Source organism: Urocitellus parryii, chromosome 6, assembly GCF_045843805.1.
Source record: "Urocitellus parryii isolate mUroPar1 chromosome 6, mUroPar1.hap1, whole genome shotgun sequence".
Classification (NCBI taxonomy): Eukaryota; Metazoa; Chordata; class Mammalia; order Rodentia; family Sciuridae; genus Urocitellus; species Urocitellus parryii.
The window spans coordinates 40,397,393-40,404,140 of NC_135536.1; the positions used below are offsets into that span (position 1 = coordinate 40,397,393).

Genomic DNA, 6,748 nt, shown 5'->3' on the forward strand with positions numbered 1-6,748 from the left:
ATTAACATAATAAAAAACATGATCCTCAAAATAAGTGCAGAAAAAGTGTTAGACAGTATTCTTCAACATCTTTTTATTGTAAAAGAAAAAATGAGAATAAATGAATAAAAACAATGTATCTCTACAATAAAGTGCATATATGACAAATGAAGAATAAGAAGAATGTCCATCAATACAATAAAGTTCCATGTATGACACTATGCATCCAATATCATGCTTCACAGTGAAATGTTGAGTTTTTCCTCAAAGACCAGGAACAATGGAGGCATGCCTATTAGATGTACTGGCCAGAGCAACTAGGCAACAGAAATAAATATAAAAGCATCAAATTAAAAGGGAAAAATTGAAATAATTTCTGTTTCCAGATGACATGAACTTATATATAGAAATTCCTAAATTCTACACACACACACACACACACACAAACACACGCACACACATGCACACAGAGTTAGAATTGATGAATTAATTCAGTAAAATTGCAGGTTAGAAAATCAACACACAAAACTCAGTAGTATTTCTATACAATAACAACAGTGAACTAGCCAAAAAGTAATCATGGAAAAGTTTCATGTAGAATTGATCCAAAAGAATAAGATACTTAAATAAATGTAATCATTAGAACATTAATCTGTACATTAGAAACTATGAAAATTTTTGATAAAAACTGAAAAAGACACAATATCAATGAAATTATATCTTTGGTTCATGCTTCAGAAGTATAATACCATAAAATGTAAGTACTACCCAACTCAATCTACAGATTCAATGCAATAACTATAAAAATTTTAAGAGGATTTTTCACAGAAATAGAAAATATGTGTCCTAAATTTGTATGTAATCACAAAAGGCCAAATAACTAAAGCCATCTTGAGAAAGAAAATCAAAGCTTAAGTTACACTTCCTGATGGTCAGTTTTATTTCAAAGCTATAATAATCAAATCTATGGTATCCTCATATGACCACACACATTGACCAATAGAACACAATATAGAACCCAAAATAAGCTTACCTGTATATGATTGTAGAAGTGAATCCTGTACACTATTGGTGGGAATTTAAATTGGTATAGCCACTATAGAAAACAGTGTGAAGGTGGTTCAAAAATTTAAAAAGGCCCCTCACCTTCGGGTATATGTCTAAAGGGGATGAAATTATCACCTCATAAAGAGTTCTGTACTTTCTTATTCATATCTTTCTCAAGATATGAAAACAACTTAAGTACCATTGAGAGATAAATGAAAGAAGAAAATATTATCTGTACACACAATAGAATATTGTTCAGCATTGTAGAAAGAACCTAATGTTGATATTTGTAACAACAAAAGAGAGTACATTGAACTAGGAGGGATGGTAATAAATGAAGTAAGGTATGCACATAAAAAAAGCAATATAAATTCTGTGGAATCGAAAAACACTGAATTCATGTAGAGAATTACCCAAAGTGGAATGATGGTTACCAAGGAATTAATAGTAGAGGATATGGGGATCTGTTGATCAATGGGTATAAACTTTGTTATAAGATAAATATGTTTTGAAGTTCTAATGTACAGCATAATTGTTATAGTCAGTAACTATGTATTGTGCAAATGAAATTTCCTGAAAGGGTAGATCTTTAAATGTTCTCAGTACACACACGCACACAGTAACTGTATGAGGTGATAAATATGTTAATTAGACTGTGGTAATCATCTCACAAAGTACATGTATATAAGATCATTATGTTGCTCACCTTGAATATATGCAAGTTTTGTCAAACATAGTTCAACATAGATGAAAATGAAAACCGTCAGTAGCTGTGATCCTTAACATAATGTGTGTTGGAAGCCACGTTGTTTAAGGGCATGGAATCATAGTATCTGGGTTTCTATTCTGGATTCCTATTCTGGGTTCTTATTAGTTATAAGTTGTGATTTCTGGAAAGGCACTTATCGTCTCTTATCCTAAACTCCCTTAAAATATCCTTTCTAGGAATGTTGTATGTAATGAAATGAGAGTTACATATAAGGCAAATGAGTAAGAGGGGTAAGTAACTAGTTGTTTTTGTCATTAACAGTAGTAGCGGTATCACAAGGTCAAAAAAAAGTCATAATGTCCTTTTCATCTATAAATTCATCTTTTTTACAATGCTTTCCACTTGATAGGCCCAGTGCAAGATGGTCATATCCAGAGGCCCTTAAATTTTAATCACTGCTGATGAATTATATAGTGCAGGCGCTGCTCTGAAGGCAGCTTTTGGAATGGAGACTAAACTTTCACTAGTGGTTGGAAGTGGATAAATTAATTTATCTTTTCATCTCGGGTGAGCCCTTGGAGGAAATCATTATCATAAAACATTGTAAATCTATAGACTTGGCAGCTTTTGCCCTGCAGAGTCTCGGGACTTGAGTAAATATGGAGATTTAGAGATTTACTGTCTTTTCCTTTGAAGAGGTGATTTCCCTTGGTAGGGAAAGATGGACATAGCAATAGAAAAAAATCTTGTTTTAACTTTGAACTTGAACCAGCTTTGAAATACATATATCTCTTTACCAGGCCAGCTTTCACAGCTGCAAAGCCATTTTTATTAAATTACAATATTAAACTTTAGAGCAAAGATGAGCTGAGGGAAAAGATCTTACTCAATATATGCACCTATCATGAATCAGCATTAAAGACTGTGAATCATTATCAATGTTTCCTCTGAGGCCTGAGGAGACAGAGACACATCATTAGTATATATTGTCAGACCAAAGAATTTAAAATGGAAAGTAAAAGTAACCATTCACCTGAAAGCCAAAGGTTGCACCTGTTTGTAATAAGCAAAAAAGTTTTTTTTAAAAAATATTTTAAGTCATATTTTCACATTAATTATTAGAATATTTATCTAAATCCACTTTAAGACACACAAAATTAAAGCTATTGTGTATTCTTCATATACACAGATACCCTTTAATTCATTACAATAATTTTATGAATATCTTAATAAGAATGAATATCTTAATAGAGTGCCTAAATGGAGGTCTTCATTCACTGACAGAATAAATCCTTAAAAATTAAGAAATTTTAAGTTCTTAAAAGTTTGATTTTCCACCTGAAACCAAGGATGCATTACAGAACAAAACAATAAAGTCGTATGCAAGATCATGGAATTATATAAATAGAGCAAAAGAATATGAAGGAAAATAGGTTTCAGAAGCTATATGCTGATTGCTCAGAAATGGGAAATCTTGGGACCTAGGATAGGATGGGGTATATGCTGTGTGAGAGACAGAAACAGAGATCCAGGGAGGAAATTGAGAATGTTCGTGTATAATCATAATCTAAGGTTTCCAATTTTATTGCAAGGAGAAGACAGAGGCCAAGCCATGGTATTGTGGTTAGGAACGTACCCTCTCTTTTGTTCCTTCTTTAATTTGTATCACCAGAAATAAATTAGTTGAAAATTTTTGCTTTAAGCTTTCCAACTTGGGCCTGGCAGAATGGCTCTGGCAAAGAAGGGTGGCAAGAAGAAGAAGGGTTGTTCTGCCATCAACGAGGAGGTGGAGGAGGTCATGATCCTGGAATACACCATCAACATTTACATGCGCATCCATGGAGTGGGCTTCAAGAAGTGTGCTCCTTGGGCACTCAAAGAGATCCGAAATTTGCCATGAAGGAGATGGGAACTCCAGATACGTGCATTGATATCAGGCTCAACAAAACTGTCTGGGCCAAGGAATAAGGAATGTCCCATATCGTATTAGTGTACGATTATCCAGAAAACGTAAGGAGGATGAAGATTCACCAAACAAGCTCTATACTTTGGTAACCTGTGTCCCCGTTATCACGTTCAAAAATCTACAGTCAATGTGGATGAGAACTAATAGCTGATAGTTAAATAAAGTCATAAAACTGTAAAAAAAAAAATGCTTTAAACCTGTAGTACAATGGTTTGCCTTTCAGCATGGGTATAATAATGGAGGATTAGTAAAATATGAGACTTCACAAAAAAGCGAGAGCATATGGGAATATCAAATACATATATAATCAGATTACTAGTAATATCTACAGTGACATCCGTGAAAATCAAGGTTCAGAACTTGTGTTCTATGTTTTACAGAAGATCATTAAGACACTACATCATTTATTTCATTTAACACTATTTGACAAGTTCAGTTTAAGACTTGGATTAGAGATCCTTGAGATTTGGGTGCGCCTGCCTCCCACTAAATGCAGATTCCTCTCAGCATATTCTTATCCATGTCTCAAGTGGCTGTGCCATCTATTCACTGTTGCTGTACTGACAGCCCCTGGTGCTGGCTGAGTTTAGCCTCAAAATTTCCTAGGAAATGCAGGATTCTTTGTGTCTCCTGAAGCTTTTACTGGTTCAATTTAATTTAGCAAGTATGTGGTCATGATCACAGTAGTCATTTTTTTTTGTGATTATAAAACTAAAGAATAGGTGTGCAAAATATAACAGCCATATTTCACTTTCTCTGCCTTACTTTCGCTCTTTTTTTTTCATCCTGTACTTTGACAACTTATTTCAGCTGCAGCACAGGAGAAAAAAATACATTCAATCTTCAACAAAGAGCAACCTGCCACTGTGAAAAATAGCAGTCACTTTCTACAAATATTCCTGTTCTATGAAGTTTTAAAAATATGTTTCTAAGAGTCTGATTACAAATACGTTCATCACTGCTTTCAAGAACATAGTTTCTGTGTTTTGTGATTTTTTTGTGTCATTTAACAGAGAAACAAAGAAATAGTTAATTTAATGCAAGTGTATTGACGTAAGTATATAATATAGCACTACCTTCTTGTGAAAATAGTTGTAAAATATTTAAAAACTTAATGATTCTATGACTTTTTCTGTAATGTTATTCTGGGATATTTTTACTAAAGTGGATATTGGAAAACTGTAGTCTTTAGTAGTAAATACATTTATCATTTGAATGCAGATAGTTTAATACTTCAAGAAGTAAATTGAACTGTTATAAATACTCTATGTATCTAAAATGATAGATTATCCTTACAAAATACTTTAAATATCTATCATAAGCAAAATATTAGAAAATAATTAGAAGAATGAGCACAATCTACATTAGTATCTATAATAGCATTAAGAAAAATAATAGAGTGACCAACATAAATACATCTTCTCAAAAAGAAATACTAAAAAGAAAATTGTAAACTAGTGTTCACCATGCTCTCGTGCATGCATCTTAACTAGGTACATAGTGCCCAAAGACACATTCCATTTAGATGTCAGTGTGGTTCCAAGCAATAACACCCTCAATGAAATAATTAAAAATTTAACAAGTAATAATTAAAGATACCAGTATCTTTCCTAGAATAATTTTTAAAGTTTTATATGCTTGCTTATGTTTGTTTAAGTAAGGAAGAAGGGTTGAAATACACCTATCAGGCTGGTGTCAAGAAATTTGTGAAGGACTGGTTGCCTCAGGAGAGTGGGAATTAGGGAGAGGCAGGGGCAGTGAGTAGAGCACAGACTTTGATATTAATCTTTGCATTATTTGACTACACATAATGATAAATAATACTTTCTTGGGGAAAGCATAAACAACATCAAGAATTCTCCAAAATGCTAAACTAATGGTTTTCAACTGCTATGCTTTATTGTTCTTCTTAGTTATCAACCACTATTTTAAACAATGAGTTCTTCTTTTACACTCTTCTGTCTTCTGCTTTGTCTTATGTCTTTTCTTTCTTTCCCTCTTCATGTATGTTTTCCTTGTCAAGTCGATAACTGGATGCTTATGTGGAACTTTATAAGTCACACATAGGAAAGCCATCAAGATGAACACTGATAAGGGCAGACCTACACATCCATCTATTAGTTAGCATGCCTCGATTGACATCCCTTTGTTCTTCACAGACTCTATATGGAATCATACATTTTGCAAGATACAGCTTGAATTCAGTATCCGTAACCAAAAGAAAAACTGCAGTAATGGTAGAATTTCACTTGCCACTTTTGACCTATGAGGTATTTAACAATGAATTCACCCTGTCCACAAATGCAAATAATCCCAGTAAGTCAGTGATAAATTATTCCCACTATGTCTTTACTATGAAGCTTCAATCTGTTTTTACATCTGAAACTAAATGTTCCATATCAGCTTCATGGTGAAGAAAATGTATAACTTGAATTTCTAAATAAAGTTATTTGAAATCTTATAATAAACATGTTATTTTCCCCAAGTAATAGAAAATGCTCTGAAAATGATGTTATCATGCTTCAGTAAGCAGGTTTGTTTAGTGTCTTATCAGACCACTTTCTTGTTTACAAGAATATAAACATGTTGCCTGAAAAAAAAAGTTAAAATGAATATAAGTATCCACATTTTCTGAAATTGTTAGTCTTGTTACATATGTTCATAGGTAGAGCTAAATAAATTAATTCCAATTTAAAAATAATTGAGTTTGTACCTAATGCCCATAACATCTCTGGTGGCCAAAATAATAAAAAAAAATTAAGGGAATGGAGAATCCATAGAAGGAAATGTGATGAGACATATCATATACCCCTGCTGACTTCTTGCCTACTGAATTATTCTAAAAAATTGATTTTTATAAGCTAATGTTATGTTTATTTTCATTACAAATATAATGCAAATTTAATGGAGGAAATTTGAACAACAAAAGAAAGCACACACAAAAAAATCTCTTTCTAACTTATGTTCAGAGACAGTACTTCATCAGGCAACACTTTAGTATGTTGAAAAAATTGTTCTCATTTTTATATAAAAACACAAAGTCCAAT

The 6,748-nt window shown here is 32.6% G+C and overlaps 1 pseudogene; it reads left to right on the forward strand.

Moving 5' to 3' along the window:
- The first annotated feature begins 3,461 nt into the window (after positions 1-3,461).
- Positions 3,462-3,852, forward strand: LOC113200605 (large ribosomal subunit protein eL31 pseudogene; annotated as a pseudogene).
- Positions 3,853-6,748: the final 2,896 nt, after the last annotated feature.